The sequence below is a fragment of the Lutra lutra genome, chromosome 14, assembly GCF_902655055.1.
Source record: "Lutra lutra chromosome 14, mLutLut1.2, whole genome shotgun sequence".
Lineage (NCBI taxonomy): Eukaryota > Metazoa > Chordata > Mammalia > Carnivora > Mustelidae > Lutra > Lutra lutra.
In genome coordinates this window covers 76,810,497-76,829,392 of record NC_062291.1, presented here as the reverse complement: position 1 = coordinate 76,829,392, position 18,896 = coordinate 76,810,497, and the positions used below count along the sequence as shown (strand labels likewise).

The 18,896-nt window shown below is 52.2% G+C and overlaps 1 long non-coding RNA gene across 1 annotated transcript; it reads left to right on the top strand.

The window, feature by feature from the left end:
* Window positions 1-210: 210 nt before the first annotated feature.
* Window positions 211-17,112, top strand: LOC125084437 (uncharacterized). The gene is made up of 3 exons (XR_007122618.1): window positions 211-909; window positions 5,698-5,881; window positions 16,462-17,112. It is a non-coding gene; the product is annotated as an uncharacterized LOC125084437 (long non-coding RNA).
* Window positions 17,113-18,896: the final 1,784 nt, after the last annotated feature.

Here is an 18,896-nt window from a genome sequence, read left to right as displayed (position 1 = left end):
ACAGACACATCACCTGAGGTGTTCTGTTTTTTTTTTTTTTTTTTTCTCACAGAAGTCCAGAGGCAGGCGTTCCAGGGCTGGTGTGCTGTCCCATAGTAATCAGAGACCCAGGCTCCTTCTGCCTTCTTGCTCTACGATTGTTATAGCCTTCATCCCTAAGTTTGCCTCTGCTTCAAAAGGATTGTTGGGAAAAAAAAAAAAAAAAAAAGGATTGTTGGAGCTCCAGCCACCACACCTGCATTCCAGGCAAGGAAAAGAGGAAGAGAAAAGAGCAAAAATGTGCATCCCAGCTTTCTATTCTCCAAGATATCGTACCCAATAACCTCTGCTCACATTTCATTGACCAGAATTTCATTACTTGGGTGCAGGGGAGTCTGGGAAATGTGGGTTTTCGAGCTGGGTGCATGGCCACCTGGACTTAAACAAGAATTCTGTTTCTAAGGAAGAACAGGAGAATGAAGTTTGGTGGGCACCTAGCAATTTCTGCCTCACTTAGCACAGCAGTCAAGGCGTTGAATGAATTTTCACACCAGTGAGCTCATTCTGTTCCTTCTTCCTGCTCAGCAGGCATGTCTTGCAGATGGGTCGGCAGGGAAAGTCCATCATTTGGCCGTTAGGTTTGGCTGCCCTGACTGACATGCACCTCCTGAACAAGCCCGAGCTTTCTGTCTTCCGGCGCAGCACTTCTGCTGCTTCCAAGGCAGCATCTGGAAACCCATGTAAAAGGCAGAGCCGCTAATGGCTCTCACTCTGTTCCCCAGCGAGCAGTGCATCTCCATCCCACTGCCCTGGAACTGCCCACTGAGAAGACCCTGAGTTTGTACGCACTTGCACGCACATACACACACCCCTCAAAGAAAGAAACCTCTTCTAGTGTTAGTACCTTCTCACCTGGAGCGGGATACACAGGTAAGCGGTCTCCCATAACATGGGCCGATCTCTGTAGGACCTGAGCCCAGAGGAGGGGTGCAGGTGGCCTGCTATCCAATCCCTGCAGGCCCCCCACAGGCCCCTGTGTCACCTTCCAGCTGCACAACCTCACAAATCAAATATCACGTCTAATTCTTAAAGCTGTTTTCATGACAGCGGTTTTCCATTTAATCCCCAGAGCTAACAATATGTAATCAGTTTTCCTTAACAAATGACCTCCTTTAACTTCATTAGTTCATAATTAATTTGCTAGCATGTAACCAAGATAATGAACACTGCAGATTAGGGACAGGAATACTGATTAAAATCTGAGCTGTTTCCCTAATTTTCCTTGCAATTTAATTCATTGATGGTGGTTGGTGATTGGTGGGTTTGGTTGAAAAAATTCAAGTGGAGGCCAGACGAAGGGGTCTTGCTACAGAGCGGTGAACTCTGTTGGTGACTCACGTTTTAGATAATTTTGCTTTCTTGTCCTAAGGTACAGAGATACGAAGTCAGATAATCAAGTGGCAACTGAACACGGTTAATGGAGACTTGAAATCCTGCTGAGCCCTTCCGCTCAGGAGGCAGGTAGGGCAGGGGAGAGGCGCTGAGCTGCACGAGGGCCATCCTGACCCGTGAGCATTGTCTCGCCAGTGGTCTGAGGCCTGTGGTGTACAAAGCCCGCACACTCCTTTCTCTTGTTTGCCCCCCACAAGGCTCCGGGCTGGGCATGGTGGAGAGGGGCCACCGTGATGAGGAAACGGCCCTGGAGAAGCGAGAGAGGCTGCACCCTGCATCTCCCCGCCTGCCCTCTGAGAACACCCATGCAGACATTGGCCAGTGCCTGGGGGCTGGGCTCTCTCACACGCCCCGCGCATGCCATCGGCCAGGTAAGCCAGCTGCTAGGCCACGAACCTTAAGGAGCCCTTATTCTCAGGGCCCTGCATTTGGTGCCCTCTCGCTGCTGGTTTCACCACAGCCCCACACCCCAGCTTGCTTAGCCTCTGTTTCAAGCTTACTCCCTGTCCGGCCCTGCACTACTCATTTTTAAATGTGTTACCTCATTTAATTCCCGCTGTCCTAGCGATATGGGTGTCATCGGTGTCTGCGTTCCTACAGATGAAGACGGCGGGGCTTAGAGAGGGAGGAACTTTTCCAGAGTCACGAGGCTGGAAAGGCACAGTTTGATTAGAATCCTGGCTGTCTGGCTGTAGGTCCTACTCTCTGCTAAGCAGGACCCCAGATGTCCCACGGAGAGAAACAGGTGGATCTGGACATCATCTCCCCTGGGCTGCTTGCTCAGCCTGTAATGGCTGGGGGTTCCCTGGAGAGGGGCCGGAGAAGGGACAGCAAGCCAGGTGCAACACAGCTTGGGAACGCGGCCCTGGGGGTGGGGGGGTTGTGCGCGCCCGTGTGGTGGTGGGGGTGGGCGGTGCAAGGCCAAAGGAAGGGGCAAAGAATCATCCTTGCCCTCGGTCTGCTCAGGTCGGCGGACCCTGCTGGTAGACACAGGCCGGCTTTCACCCTGGCCTCCTGCGGCTTCGCAATCTTAAATCCGCAATTCCTTTGTGTTCGGCTCCTCCTCTGGGTGTCCAGAGCTGGAGCCCTTCCCCAGGGACAGAGGATGGAGTGGGCATGCTCAGTGGGGCTCATGCTGTGGCCCGCTCCACATCTTGGAGGCTGATGGTAGGGCAGCTTTCTGGGAATTCTTCTGGAGCATCCCCACCTCCCCGGCCCAAGGAGCACTTGCTCTTTGGGGAGAGGAAAGCTGGGGGCAGGGATCCCTTGGGCCATGAACAGTACTTTGAGGGAGCCCGCCCAGTCCCCTCCTGCCCGCAGTGAGGCGAGAGCCAGAACAGCAGCAGATCTGAAAGACTGTGATCTATAATTTATATCCAGCTCCTTCCAGAAAGGACTGGCGGCTGCCTGCCAGGGGATTTGTAACTGTGAGTTTTGCTTTGATGAAGCTAATGGGATTTCAGGTGGTCCCTCGGGTTAGGTGGTACTGAATGAAGACTGTCTGTGAAGCATATTAACTTCTCTATCCTCACACCGCAGCGGCAGAGTCAGAATAATTCTCTCCTTTTGGCAGGTGGGAAAACTGAGGCTCAGAGGGTGACATGACTTGCCCAAGGTCCCACACCTGGAGAAGGCAGGATGTAAGTCTGGGTCTCTTTGATTTGGGCATCACCCAACACTGTTTCCTAGGGAGCAGATGTTGATATCATTTAAAATCTTTGACTGAAATCTCTTCGGTGCCTACAGGCATTTTAGGCACCACCCAGCTCTGTATGTTGCCCAGATAATTCTAGCCACCCACAGAACTCTGGCCCCTGTCTCCCTGGGGACATTTCCACCCAAAACCTGGGTCTTGGTGAGTCTCAAATAGTGGCTTTTGTTATGTAGAGTAAGGAGGAACTGGGGTGAGATTTGACATCTGTGTACTTTGTACTCACAGACCTGGCGGTAAGGAGATCTCCTCCCCTCCTCTCCAATCAAAGAATTGTAGACAATGAGATCCTTAAGGATATGGCTCTGAGGGGCGCCTGGGCCTCGGCCTTCAGTCTGGTCATGATCTCAGTGTTAGAGATCATGATCTCATGACGGAGTGTTCGCTGGGCTCCCTGCTCAGTGGGGAGCCTGCTTCTCCCTCTGGCCCTCCCCCCACTTGTGTGATGCTCTCCATGCTCTCTTTCAAATAAGTAAAATCCTTTTTTCTTTCTTCTTCTTCTTATTTTTTTTAAAGAACATGGCTCTGAAGTCAGATTGCCTGGTCTCAGTGTTGGCTCTATTGTTGGGGGATGGGTTTGTCAGCTTGGGTGGCCTTAACAAAGCACAGACTGGGTGCCTTGAACCCAGAGATGTCTTCTGTCCCAGTTCTGGCAGCTGGAAGTTCAAGTGTCAGCAGGATTGGATTCTTCTGAGGTCCCTCTCCATGGCCTGAGATGGCCACCTTCTCGCCATGTTTTTACGTGGCTTCTCCTCTGTGCACATCCCCTCTTGGTCCTTATTGGATTGGGGCTATACCCTTATGACTTCATTTAACCTTAGTTATCCCCTTGAAGACCTCATCTCCAGCTATAGTCCATTGGGGGTGAAGGCTTCACATACCTACTTTGGAGGAACTCTGGCCCGTCCATCGTGGGTGAATAGGGGCAGGAGCCTTGCCAAGCCTCAGTGACATGAGGTTAAGAAAAGTGACTCTAATGTGGAGCTGTTGAGGGAGCTAAACGAGGTAGCACAGGGGACGACACATGGCCCGTAGCAAGAGCTCAGCAGGCGAGGGGCCAGCCCCGTCCCCTTCAGTATCACCCCCGGTATCACTACTGCATTATCTCTGCCGGTCTGGAGGGAATTCCAAGGACCCAGGGGGCTGCTGGGTTTAGACCCTCTAATCCCATATAATCCTGCTTGTCATTCTTGGCTCAGGCTTGCGGTCACAGAGGACCAGAGCAGCAAGGATCTTGAGCTTTAATACCAAATGCTGATTTTTTCCAAATGGAAAGACTGAGGCTGAGTAAGTGGCTCATCTCAGGTCAGAATATTGGTGCCCTGGTGCTGTTCTGGTGTTCCCATGGCTTTTTGACCCATCTCAGGGACCCTTAGTGGCCTGGGGGTGTCCCCTCCTTGTTGGAGCCACCATGAACTATCTGGACAATTCAATTAGGTTCCCCCTGCCCCTCATGTTTTAATGCTGATTTCCCTCCTGTCTGGACAGAGTACCTGCCACACGGTGAACAAAGAAAAGCCTTTAATTAATTACCAGCACCCTACACATGGGTGCCCGGGCCAGCCCCCGTCCACAGACCCAGCGTCCCAGCTCCTGGTGTGAGGACAGCAAATCCTTCCAAGGGCAGCCTGACATCTCCTTGCCTTGTCCCATCCAGGCATCTGTGTCTCCCCAGGAATTTGGATGGAAGTATTAATAATCCACCAGGTTTCAGTGGGAAGGGCATAGTGACTCACTTGTTTTGACAGTACAATATCTCCAGTTAAAAATAATGCAAATGCGAAAAAAACAGAAGTCTCAACAGGGCCTGGCAGCTCGGTTGATTTCTGACCAAACATCCACCCCTTCCCTCTTCCTTCCAGCAGAACCCCAGCTGTGCTCAGCGCGTGCCGTGTACTCAGCCCGTCTTGCGTCAAGGCTGGGCACATGACCCGGTTCTGGCCAATGGGACTTGAGGGAAGTCTCCTGGGGACTTTATTTAGATGGGAAGGCCCCTGCCCCCCAGCTTTGGGTCTTGGGATGCAGTTGTTTGTGGGAAGTGATGGCTGTGGCAGCTCCCCTACAACCTGAAGGTCAAGGTCAGAACGGATGCTCAGAGGATGGACTGGGAGCCTGGAAGTCACAGAGCCATGAACCCAACGCAGAACCTCCTGCCTCCAGCTTCTTAACTGAGGTGTATCCTCTGTTGTCTGAGCTGGGTTTGCTCGGGTGTTCCTTGCAGGCAAAGTCGTCCCAAGCAAAGCTAAGTTAGTGATGAAGCCTGGGCCAGGTATAGCCAAGGGAAGGCGTCTGTTCCTCCTCAAGGGTAGAGGAGTTGGTAAGGACCCTGGATACAGTTTTCCATCCTGATGTCTCACCTTGTGCCGGGTACTCACATAGTTGTCCCACAGCCCTCTGTTTCCTGTCCCCTCCCCACCCGCATGCACTGGTGGGCACCACCCTGAGAGGTGAAGGGAGGGTCATTCCCGCTTCTCCAGCTTCAGTCAGTCGCCTCTGCTTTCCCGTGGCTGTTTTTCCACCACTATCTCCTTGGCTCACCCGGTTCTGGACTTCAGTTTTCCTTACAGATCCAAGAAGGACTACACATGTTGCAGGCCATAGATGCCCTACGCTGGACCCTTCCACGTACAGGTTCAGATCCACGGGCCCCCAAGCCGGTCACAGTGTTTGCCAGATTTTGCAGATGGGAAAAGGTGGAGCTGCAGGAGGCCAGGTGACACGCCAAGGTCCTGTGGCCAGGTATGACACCTGGGTCTCTTTCTGCTCATTTTTCCCTGTAAGATGGGGCAGGGTTGGGAATCGAGGTCCTTGGGGAGGGTCCCAGCAGGAGGCTGAGTGGATTCAGATGTGGCTGGGCGTGCCTGATGGCCTAAGGAATTTGCTGGGATGAGAAGTTATCTAAGGAGAGAGTCAGCAAGATGAGCTCAGCCCAGGACTGACTGGGGCACAGGGGAGGGGGCTACGGAGGTTGTACTGAGCCTGAGTGCAGTTTGCGATCTCAGCAGTCTGGGAGGCATGGGTGGCATTTCAAGTAAGGACCATGTCAGGTTGGCCACACTACAGCTCAGGGGCCTGTGGGAACTGTGTGGGGAGAGAGCCCTCAGCAGGGCCTGGTGGCAGGCCAGGACTGGAGAGGGGCTGATGCACCAATGGACAGGTCCAGACCCCAGGTAGGGTAGGTGTGCAGTGGGGGCTGTGTGATCACCCAGACTTCTGTGGCCCCCACATTTGAAGGCTTTGCCTTGTAGGAAACAGCCTCTCCTGCCGGCTTGTAGACAGTAGACAGCCTCTGTAGACAGCCTCTCCTGCCAGCTTCCTTGCTCGGGGACTGGAGTCCAGGAGCTGGCAAATCTGACCCACCACCTGCTTTTGTGTGGCTTATGAAATAAGAATGGCTTTTAAATTTTTAAGTGGTTAAGTTTTAAGTACTTATTCAAGTACCTGCACAATGTCCCCCGTTTTGCCTCTTGGCCTGCAAAGCCTAAACTGTTTACCGTCTAGGCCTTGACAGAGTTTCCTGGCCCGTGCTGTGGTCTCTTTTAAGAGTCCAGCCTCAGGGACAGCTGGCTGCCAGTAGAGAGGCCTGGCTTTGCCCATGTCTTGGTCCCGAGGAGAGTAGGATGCTGGGCTTCCTTGGCTTCCGGCTCAGCGTACCAACATGCCCCCACATCTTCCCTGAGGCCCCCCAAGTAGAGAGCGGTAGGTCTGGGAGAGGGTGCAAAGCTCTAAGAGCAAGGCCCATGGCTCCAGCCTTCCCACAGAAGCCGTCCCAGGGCCATCGATGCTCCTAGCGGCCGCTATTGCTGGGGGCAGGTGTGTTCCTGCCAACCGAGCAGCATCTTACTGATAAAACCTAATGAGCTGCGTTTGACCACAACACGGCCCTGCCATGTGGCTTTCCCCCAGGGCTGCCCATCTGTCGGCCTTGGGAGACCACTATCTGTGCAGCTGGAACCTCCCCCACCACTGAATCAGGAGAGAGCTGAGGTCCCCCAAGCCAGGCCCAGCACATAGGCCAGCAAATCTCTGTGCTTAGCCTGTGCCAGCTCCTGGCCACCTTCCAGGGCCTCAGTGACATTGCCAGATGGTGGCTAACGAAGGGTGAAAACTCCCGGGGAAGGCCTGGGCACAGAGGAGCGTGGGAAGGCCAATGAAACAGAAGGCACCCTGACCCCGGCAGTGGGAAGGGCTCCAGGTGTGGCCTAACTTTGCTTGGGGGGACTAACTTTTATTCCCAACCCCTTGCCAGCAGCCCTTCCTTTTCTCTTCCCATCCCTGTCTCCAGGGACCTGCCCGTTGGACGCTTATACATTGCAGAGGACAAGCCAGGCAAGGCGTTAGCGGATATGTGGAGTCCACAGGCCCAGGCCTGCGTGTTCTGGGAGGTTAACTGCTCTGTGGTCCTCTCACCTGCAGAGGTCCTAGCAGACCGAGCCCTTCCTTTTTCCTGGGGTGAAGGGTTGGGCCTCACACATCTGGGATCTCTGTGGTTCATCGTGTGCCCCTGCAAGCCGCAGGCTGGCCTGTTCAGGTAAAATAATTTGGCCTAATGTAATCAGAGCTGTGACTGATGTTCACGTCGTCCCCTGATGCTTCCAAGTGTCGTGCTAGAGAGGCCGGTTCACAACAAGTCCTGTCCCCACCTGGGCCAGGGTTGTCTTCTCCCATCTGGAACCCGTGAAGGGCAGGTGGGCGGGGCCAGATGGGAGAACGGGGCGGGGTTAGGGCAGATCCAGCTCCACATAACGGAGAAAATATTGTTATAAAGCAGTGCAAGCCAACTCCTGGATGCCTGTGGCATGCTTCCTCGGGCTGTGAGGAAGTGAATGTGGGCCGGAGGCAGGAGGGTACCACAGGACGTGCTGGTCTGTTAGGAAAGCGAGCCATGGTGGACACGTCCGGGGCCTCGTGGCTGTTTGGTGGCTGGAGCTGAGAAAGCTGAGGGGCTCTGCATAGTAGGGTGGGAGTTTTTTTTGACGTGGCAGGGCAGCCGGTAATGAAAAAGGACCCCGAGCATCCTGGTAGGTGTCGGCTGTTGGAATGGCTGAGGTTCTTTTCGGGAGTGGACCCATCCGAGAGTTAATTTTTTTTTTTAAAGATTTTATTTATTTATTTGATAGAGAGATCACAAGTAGGCAGAGAGGCAGGCAGAGAGAGAGAGAGGAGGAAGCAGGCTCCCTGCTGAGCAGAGAGCCCGATGCGGGGCTCGATTCCATGACCCTGGGATCATGACCTGAGCCGAAGGCAGAGGCTTAACCCACTGAGCCACCCAGGCGCCCCCGAGAGTTAATTTTAAGCTTGTTTTGCGGATCTATCTGCCCTCCTCTTTCCAGATCACCCACGCAAACTGCTGTCTTCTCAAGGCCCGGGGTGGGTCTGTGGCCCGTGGTTGGACAGGGTCACGTGAGCACACAGAACCAGCCAGGGGACTGGGAGCAGAGCACAGGAATTCAGAGGAGGCAGGATGAGAAGGAGAGTGACCCCGGGAATGTAACGCTTTGGGAATGTAATGCTTTGGGGAGGCACAGGGTTGGGGTGTGGGAGGTGGCTCTGAGGCAGTGTTGTCTAGATTTTAAGAGGCAGAGAGACCCCAGGTGACCCGTGGGTTAGAGCCACTCTAGAAAAGTGAATAGAGCCCTGAGCCCACAGTGGGTGAATGAAGGCTTTGCTCTGTGGTGCGCTGACCCATTTTCCTGGCAGTTTGCCAGCCAGATGCCTGTGTCTCTATCTCTCTGGCTTTGGAAGCAAAGATCAGAGTCTACAGCCCAGGGCTTTGTCAGGTGGAGCAGAGCTTTGAAAGGGCCTTAGTCATCCCTCTGGGTAAGGGAAAGAGCTGGGCATTTGGGGCATCTGCTGATTTTGTCTCACTGCTGGGGAGTCAATGGCAGAAATGACAAGTCCAAAGAATCGTAAAAGCTTTAAGACAATGGGGATGAGAATCTGCCTGGGTGGGCTCCAGCCTCCTTGACCCAGGACCCCTGCAGAGGCGGAAATGGTTCTGGAGCCCGGCTTCCCCAGGCCTTCCCCTGGCTCTGCTTAGCCCTGCTCTAAGCTGGCCCCAGCGCCACTTTCCTGCTGTGGGCTTGGTGCTTTCTGGCTAGAGAAGGTCTTGGTTGACTAGGGCCTCCAGGGCCAAAGAAGGTGGAGGAAAAAACCCAGATGAACCCTCTCAGTTTTGACTGGACAAGGAGCTGGGCTTGCTGGTGAGCCCAGGCTGTAGCGGCGTTTGTCACCAGGCTTCCGTCCGGGCCTCTGGGGAGGCACCATGCTGGGTGGGGCACGGAACAGACTAGTTTGCGGAAATGGCCATAGCAACAGGCACTGCAGCTCATGCTCTTCTTACACTGTGACATTGACCTCCATCGTGCAGGGAAACCTGTGTTCCACCCTGGTGACTGCCTCCAGCAATGAACTGTGATGAAGTGACTTCTGAGGCTCGGTCATAAAAGGTCATCCAGCTTCTGCCCAGTTCTCTCTTTTGGGGCATGCACCTGTGGAGCCCTGAACCCCCAGGTAAGACGTTTTAGTTACATGGAAGACACCACGTTGGGGAGAGCATGTGGCGAGACTGTGGAGAGAGAGAGAAAAGCTCAAGGAGCCTGAGCCACCACGGTGGCCCAGCAGAGCAGCAGACCTGAGAGGGAGTGAGCCTTCAGGGGGGTCCAGCCCCATCGTCCATGTCTCCCCCATCCGATGCTGAATGCAGCAGAAGAGCTCCCTGCCGAGCCCCACCAACACTCCAGCTTCACAGGCAGAAGAAACATGTGGCTGTTCTAAGCTCACAGAGTTTTAGGCTCTTTGTTACGCAGCCATAACTGACTGATACAGGGGCAGAAGGAGGTCATGACTGCATAATAAGCAGCAATTTTGCCAAATATTTTACAGACATGAACTCATTCCATTTCTGCAACAGAAAGGTAAACACCACTGCTGGCCCGCCTTTAAAGATGCAGACACTGGGAGTCACAGGAATGAAGTAGGTGGACACAGGACACCTGCCCGGTGACAGGATCAAGACTGGAACCCAGAGCTGAGCTGGAGCCAAAGCTGTGTCCCCTGGTGGTACCTCCCAGTTCTGGAATTCTACCCCCAGCTCTGCTGCGAGCTGATTGACCAGCCTGTAACAAGACTGTGTTCTCACCTGGGCAACAGAGACTCCCAGCCTTATACCTGTGGCCCGGCCCGACCTCTTCCTTTGGATGCATGAGGCTGGCCCCTGTGGCCTATAAACTTCGGCCTTTTGAGGCCAGTGGAGTGGGACCCAAGGACACTTGTGAGGAGGGCTCCCCAGCAACAGTGGCAATGGGAGAAAATTGTGCTCTGGACCATGGAGCTTTTGGTGAGGGAGCTAAGAAGTCATCTCTTTTGAGGCGCCTGGGTAGCTCAGTTAAGCATCTAACTCTTGATTTTGGCTCAGGTCATGATCTTAGGGTTGTGAGATTGAGCCCTGTGTCCGCACGTCTAGCGTGGAACCTGCTTAAGATTCTCCCTCTCCTTGTGCCCCTCCCCTGCCTCTAAAAAGAAGAAGAAGAATCTCTTTCTCAATGTCTAGCATTTACCCTGTGTGGAGAACTGCTCAAAGGGTTTTGTGTAACCCTAATTAATTGTTACAGCAGCCCTGTGAGGTAGAGACCTGGTGGTAGGGATAAGAAAATGGAGACACAGAAAGGTTACTGAATTCACCCAAAGTTACGTGGCTAGTGAGGGCTGGGACTGGTATTTGGATCCATCAGTTTGGCGGAAGAATCCCGCGTGGAGTGATGTTAAAACAGCTCTACTCTCAGGCTGGTCCAAGCAGATTCTGTGCTATGTTTTCTTTCCTCTCCACATCTTTTGTTCCTTGATTGGCATCTCTTAGAAAACAGGGAGATATGGGCTGGCACCAAAAGGGGAGATGGGGTGCTCTGGGCTTCTCTCTGGTCCCTGGAATGCATTCAGTGAATAGCCCTCCCCAGCCCAATGAGAAGACAGAGGTCTGAATTGTCCCCGGAGAGATCTTCCCATCTGAGCAGGCTCCAAGTCTCCGCAGTGCCTGTTGCCATGGCAAACAGCCATTGCCATGGCAAACAGCCATTACCCAGAGCCAAGCAGATCCTTCCAGAACCCTCGCGCCACCTGTTACCTTGTGACCCAGCCCAGTAAATAGGCTGAGCTTTGAAGATGTGAAGTCTCATTAACCTGCGTCTGAGCTCAGTGTTTGGCTTCACCTTGGAGAGGCACATGCCCGTGCTCCCGCTCTAGACCTGGAAGTAGCTTTCCTCTCACCCCGCCGTTCTGGAGGGAGACAGTGCAGTGTTCAGATACTCATGGACCTTCAACCTTAGAGAAGCACAGGAACTCTCCAGGCTCATGAGACTGAATCCTTGCATTTGAGCTATTGCTGAATGCTGGGCCCTGCATGTCCCCACATCAAACACTCGGGAGCAGTTCACAGTCCAGTGACTGAGGCTGGGTTATTGTTTTGTTGGATTAACCAGAATATCTTGCTTTTTGGGCTGCTGGGTAGATAGAATGAAGTATAGTGTATCGAGGATTTAGCATAGGGCCTGGCCCTGGGAAGGGGCAAATTCATGCTGGTTCCTGTTTCTTTGTCCTGTCCTGCTCCTCACCCATTATCCTACCCCCCAGCATACCCTCCTTTGTCCTCTCTTCCCTGAAAAGTACTCCAGAAACTTGAAAGAAAGCCTAGAGGGCTTCCTGGAGGTGATGTCCCCATACCCAAAGCAGGATGTATATTTTCCAATAAAACAATGGCCCCTATTTCTAGAATATCTACTGTGTGCCAAGCCCAGTCGGTGTGCTATCTCACCTGATTCTTATCGCAGCCCTTCCAGGTTTCAGTATCCCCGTTTTTCAGTTGAGGAAATTCAGATGAGATGCAGAGAAATTACATAGCTTACCCCAAGGCCACAGAGGTTATCTGAGCCTGGGGAGTGTGACATCAGAGCCTGGGCATTTAACCCCCACGGAGTACTTGTTTGTGTCATATTTGTGTCTGCGTCGGCGTTGAGCCTCTTCCCAGCTGCCTTCGTACCCTTCTTCCTGCTCTGGCTCCTCTGAGCAGCTGTGCCTACCTCCCCGAGGGACTGGGCCCTTCGTACCTCTGCCCCCCACTTTGGATTCTCTATGCCTTCAGTCAGGCAACGGCCATTTGTCCAGCTCCTGGACCACACCTTTCAGTCCACTGAATGAATATGGAAAGAGAAGGGAAAGAAAGGAGACCAGGTCAAGTGTGAGCCTGACTGGGGCCATAGCCATGATGGTTGGCAGGCTCGTGGGAAGGGAAGAGGCCCCAGCAATGGGGCAGCTGGCAAAGCCAACTGAATGGTCACTCTTTAGGGCCCAGCAGCAAGCTCTGGACAGTCTAGGAAGCAAGCTCCCACTTTGAGGGAAGTAGTTGGAAAAACTCAAGCAGTGTTAGGTCCCCAGCAAAGCAGACAGAGGCATCAGAGCTGGGCTCCTGATCTGTGGGGCAACAAAGTACTGGGAGGGAAACTGAGGCAGGAACCTTGTCCTCCATGCTGGCCCAACGCAGTGGTCCACATACAGGGTTCTGACCCCTAGCATGACCTGGCCATGCAGCCTTAGGCCTGGGGACGGTAGAACTTTATTCCAGTCCCAGGGGCCATTACTAAAGCTGTTGAGACCGCCTGTTAGGATGGTCCCAGACCTGGGTAGTGCTGGGTCCGCAGGAGGGCATATGCATTCCAGCTCAGGGGGCTGGGAGAGAAAATCAGGTGAGAAGAGGTGAAGGTGGCACCTCTCAGCTTCCCATCTCTCTCCTGCCATAGGATCCTGCATGCACAGAGCTCAGTCTCCAGACCTCTGGGGTTTGCTCTCCAAGGATCCTTAGGATTGGTGTCTCCTAGGGCTTAGGAGAGAAGGACCTGATACTCTGATTGTAGAACTTTATACTAAAAAGTTAATGAATAGTTGTTCTTTAAAAAAAGGGCCCGAGGACCTCAAAGAGGCCCTTCTTGTTGTGATGTGGGGGTGGTGGTGTTGGCTAAGCTTTGGGTGCTGCATATGCCAGTGCCAGGGGTCAGCCATGCCGGGGGGTCAGCCATGCCAGGGGTCAGCTGTGCCAGGGGGGTCCAGCTGTGCTGGGGTTTGTTTGTGCAGGGGGTCAATCAGGCCAGGGTCAGGTGTGCTGGGGGTCAGCTGTGCTGGGGATCAGCTGTGCTGGGGGGTCAGCCATGCTGGGCCTCTGCCTCCAGCTGTGGCCGCCTATCTCCATTCCACCAGCTTCATTCCACCTAATGACTGCTGGGCACCTGCCCGGGGAAGATAGATGGCTGCTGTCACTCAGGCAGGTGTGCGACACAGAGGCAGAGACTATGGGCCACAAGGGCAAAGGCGCAGTTGCAGTCAGGTTGGGAGCTAGTTTGGGGTTTCCGGGAGGACGGAGGCTCCAGCCTGCACCCTCATGAGAAATGCAGTTGCTGCTCTGTCCTCCCTGCCATTTCCTCATCACTTCCTTCCTGGAAGCCAGCCAGCTCTCCCTGCCAGGACCATGGGCACCATGGGCTGTCCTGCAGCTCCTCTGCTCCCCCACTCCCTGCCCCCAGGGATGAGAAGGGAGTCTCCTCAGTCCCACATGACCCAAGTGCTGGCTCTGGCCTTCCGTCTTTAGCCTGATGTCATCATTACAGTGTCCTCAGGGGAGGATGAGGAGGAGGAGGAAAAAGAAGGGGAGGGAGGAGGAGGAGAGGAAGAGGAAGAGGAGGAAGGGTCATTGTATCCCATGGGGCACTGTGGTGGGTGAAATCCCTTCCCACTGAGCTATGGAACTTGAGTGACCAACAGGTTCAGTTTTCCTAGGACCAAGGGGGTGCTAGGAGGTGGGACTTTGAGTTTTAAAACCGAGAAAGTTCCTGGCAAGTTGGGATGAGTTCATCCTGTGTGGAAAGTGGGGTTGAATGGGGTTGGAGGCAGTGCCTTATTACCCTGGGGAAAAAAATCTCTGCTTTCTTTATTCCCTGGACCCTCTTCAGGAATGCAGCTTTTCAGTCCCCTGGCTATGTGAACCCAGGTATGGCTCCTGGGAGGATGAGGTCTTGTCTTTTCTTTCTTGTCTTGTCTTTTCCTCCACACTCCACACTGGGTAAACCTCTGGTGAATTCCATGTTCTAAGAATTGGTGCACTTGGGATCTTGACAGTGCCCTGAGAATGAGATTCCCCATTTCACTGGCACTTTCCCATCCCTGGGGGGTGGCCCAGAGCCTATCCCTGAGAGTGGAAGGTCCTAGCCCGAGAAGCAGAGGCACTGTCAAGTCCAAGGGTAAAGGTGGGAAGTGAGGGGTCAAGGACATCTGAGAACATGAGACAAAGCCAGGGTCAGGACTGTGTTTGAGACTCACGTTGATGACCGTCTGGTTTATAAAAGTCATTGTCACCCCCCAAAACATCAGTTTGCCCACGGAGTTGGTGCTAGAGCGTAGGACAGGGAAGAACTGGATTAGTGACGTCTTTGACACTAGCTTTGCGGGGGATGCCACAGGGCAGCAGGGCTGGGTCCTGGGGAATGTGGTCATCTGGGAGGTCTCATGTGGCCTTTGTCCCCAAGAACCAGCTGCCTGCTCCCCTGAAGCTGCGCTGAGGATTTCTAGCTCCCTGGCCTGGAACCTCCGCGCCTGCCTGCTGGTGGCTGTTCTGGAAGACTCAGCCTAGCTGCCCACCCCCCAGATTAGCACTTCGGCTCATTCCTTCACAGGGAACAGGGGAAAGGTCTGAGACCTCAGGCAGAGACACAAAGGCACACAAACGACCTTACCAGGCACACAAACAAGCTTCAACTTTACTCAAAAACAAGCAAACAAACAAAAACCCCCAAATCCAAAAAACCCTTAAAAAAACAACCACCCAAAAACCCCTCCCCCCAAAAGCAGATTTCTGGTTTGCTTCAGTGAAGAGGAAGTTTTCTGTAACTTCTCAAATCTTTTAGGCCCCAGTGCTGGCTCTTCTCCCCATGAGGCACCTACAGCCCCAGACCCACCTGCACGAAGGGTTTCCCCGTATGCTGTCGGCATTAACCACATTCAGCTTTTGCATAGCTGGTTCCTGCCAACCTTCTCCTCTCCCCATTTCCAACCCCAAGAACACTGCAGAGATTAATTAGAGAGGAGCTATCTGCAAGAAGGCAACCACACTGTGAGTCTCTTGAGAGCCCAGGGCCCCTGTCTAATTCAGCTGTGCGTTCCATAAATACGGATGGAGTGTGCCAAGCATTCTTCTAGGTGATAGAGAAGAGCGCTTACGGGCCTGGGCTCTGGAGCAGGACTGCCTGGGTTCTTCCCTCAACCACACCACTTATAAGTTATAGGACCTTGGGCAAGTTAATTAACCTCCTTGAGCCTTCGGGATAATAATATTAGCTACTTCGTAGGGTTTTAAGGATTAGATTTTATAGATAGATTGATAGATTTCTGAGAACATGGAATGAGAACATATTTCCACCTAAAACTTGTACACAAATGTTCCTAACAGCCAAAAAGTAGAAACAACCAGAATGCCCATCCATCGATGACTGGACAAAATCTGGTACCTCCGAACTGGAGATTGTTCAGCAATAAAAGGGAATGAAGTCCCAACAAATGCTACAATTAGGATGACACTCAAGAACATTCCACGAAGTGACAGAAGCCACAAAGAACCACATATTCTATGATTCCATTTATACGTAATCTCCAGAAGAGTGAAACCTGTAGAGACAGAGTAGATGAGTAGTTGTCTGGGCAGGTGTAGAGGAGAATGGGGAGTGATTGCTAGTGGGTACAGGGTTTTCTTTAGGAACAATTAAAATATTCTAAAAGTGACTGTGGTGATGGTTGCACAACTCTGTGGATATAGTAAAAGCGACTGAATGGAAGCTTTAAAGGGGTGATTTGTATGGCACGTGGGTCCTATCTCTATAAAGCTGCTTTTCAAATGTCTTCGAACAAGGCCGGGCATATATTAAGCATAAATAAGTGTTAGCTAGGATTGTTCGGAGCTAGGAAAATTAGGAATGGAAAAGAGCAGATTCTCTGCTTTGAGAAGCTCACACTCATAGAATTCACGTCTGTATCCTGTGCATCGTGGAGTGCAGGGCTGGCACACGGCCTACACTAGCCATCGTCAGACTGAGTGCCTTCTGGGAAGTCCTGTTATCTGAGTTAAGGTGAAGCCATGGCTTCTGATGTCTGGCTAGCACCATCAGCCTGTCCGTCCTTGGCCCTGAACAAAGCTCTCCACCCTCTCATAGCCCACAGGTTTGGCTCACCAGTTTTGCTTCTGGATTTTCTCTCCTCCTGACCTGGCTTTGTCCTCTTCTGTAAAGCAAGCAGGAACTCAATGTCTCCTCCACGTTGCTGTTCGGAGTGTGGTCCCAGGATCGGCAGCATCTGCAACACCATGGAACGTGTAAGAAACACATCCAGATCTCAGGCTCCGCCCCAGAACGCCTGAATCAGAACCCAAGTTTGGACAGGATCCCCAGGTGATTCATCGGTACATCGAAGGTTGAGAAGAAACTCTGAAGCCCCTTCCGGCTGTCAAGCGCTCTGATCCTATGGGAAGGGATCCAGTAACACCAGCCAAGATACATGGAGCCCTTACTCTGTGGCAGACCTCTCCCACGATTCTATCTCCTTTCCACACGAGCTCTAGGCAGGGCAATCGTGCTGCTGGTTTTAAGGAGAGAAGCTGAGGCCTGGCTCAGGAAAGCTGGGCTTCTCTGCAGAGGTCACCTCACTCAACTGGGGACAGAGCTGGATCCCAAATCAGGGGGGCCTGATTTCACCCACACTTCATGCTGTGTTGCCTCGGCTCCGGGTGATGCTTTGGAGAGGAACTGACATCAGAATTTTGCATCACCAGGTGATGAGGAGTTTGTCAGGCACTTTGCTAGTTTGCCATGATGGCAGACATTCCAGGGGAAGCAAGAGCAAGGGCAGCGGTCCAGGGACGGGAGAAAGTTTGGCAAATCCAGAGAGCCACCTGAAGTGTTGTTTTTAATAAAATGAATGATAATTTGGCAGGAGCTGGTTTCTGCTGGGCACAGCATGGGAAGAGGGGGAGATAGTCGAGTTACATAATTATCAGCAAGTTTTGATAAAATCTAATGACATTTTAATGTGTTTTCTGAAGATGCTATGTACTGAGGTGAAATGTATCACATTGAGCAAATGTATCATATGCTCATTGTGTGGGAGATAGATGGTTCTTGTGCACTGAGTTTGCTTTTTATAATTCAGCTGCCATTTGAAAAGGGTTAATTTCACTCTAGCCAGGCAAGCATCTCAAGGGTCATACCCAGAAGTCTCTCCTTGGACAGCGTGGTCATCACCAAGGAACTCCAAGCTTGTTGGAATATTTTCTGTGTTTGCCCATCCACCCAAGGTTCTGAACTTGTCCTCAAGGGGTCCCCATTTCACTGGGCAAATGTCACAGAGTCACAGTGGTGAGGCCAGAAGTCATTTCATAATAGATTGTAGCCATGGTGAAAACCCTCAAAATCAAATCTCAGAGGTAGCCATTGGAAGGGACATTTTTAAGCCCATCTTTAAAGATTTTGTTAGAGTCTTTGCCCCAGTGACGAATCACTTGGTAAAACCAAAAGAAAGAAAAGATAATCAACACATCCTTTTCTTTAACTTGGATTTTCCTCTTCTGAGGAAGTGTCTGAATCAGGAAGAATTGTGCTGTAAGGCACAGAAACTGCAAGGAAACGTGGTCTAAATAGAGAAAAGATGTAGTCAGTAGTTCCAAGTTAGGGCAGCTCCCAGGACTTGCTATGGGATGGCTTCTCAAGGATATCCTGCCCTCGGTCTCTTCCCAGTATGTCTGTCCTCTTGTTGGCTTCCCTCGTGGTTCCAGGATGGTAGCAGCAGTCCAAAAATCTAGTGACAAGAAAAGGAAGCATCACCTTATGGGTTTCTTTTAAAAAGGTTTGAAGCCTTTGTAGAAGGGCCCTCACCAGTCTCACATTTCATTGGCCAGAACTGTGTTATATGCCCGCCCTTCCTTCCTCCCTCCCTCCCTCCCTCCTTTCTTTCCTTCCTTCCTTCCTTCCTTCCTTCCTTCCTTCCTTCCAGATTTCATTTATTTGGGTGGGAAAGAGAGCACAAGTGTGGGAGAAGGGGGTAGAGGGAGAGGGAGAAGCAGACTCTCCATTGAGCAAGATGCTCAAACTGGGGCTCCATCCCAGGACCCTGATATCACGACCTGAGCTGAAGGCAGAGGCAATCAGCAGGATTTGCTAGTAATCACTTAATTCATGGCAATGGAAAATTTCTTGAAATTCTGAAATCAAGGGGTGTTACAGTCAACTATTGGTACAAAAGTGCTGTATAATAACCACAAAATTTTCCAGATGCATCAGAAAAATAACCACTTATTTAACTCACTGGTCTGTTGTCTAATCTCGATGGTGCATGGCTAGGGGTCTAGGCTCTTCTCCACCTGACCCTCACCCTCCTCCTGTGACCATTAGACTAGCTTGAGCATAGTCTTCCCATGGAGGTGGCAGGGCTGTGAGAGCCCAAGCCCCAGTGAGTAAGCGTGTCTTAAGCCTCCACTAGCATCATGTCTGCTAATGTTCTATTGGCCAAAACAGGTCACATAGCCAAGTCTGCAACCTCGAGGGCTCCACCCATTTAGTGGGAGGTGCTTCGGCGTCAGATGGCTAAGGACAGGGATTCAAGGAAGGGGACAAATAGGAGTCAATGATGCGATCTCTAACAGGAGGAAACAAAATATTAAATCAACAAGAAA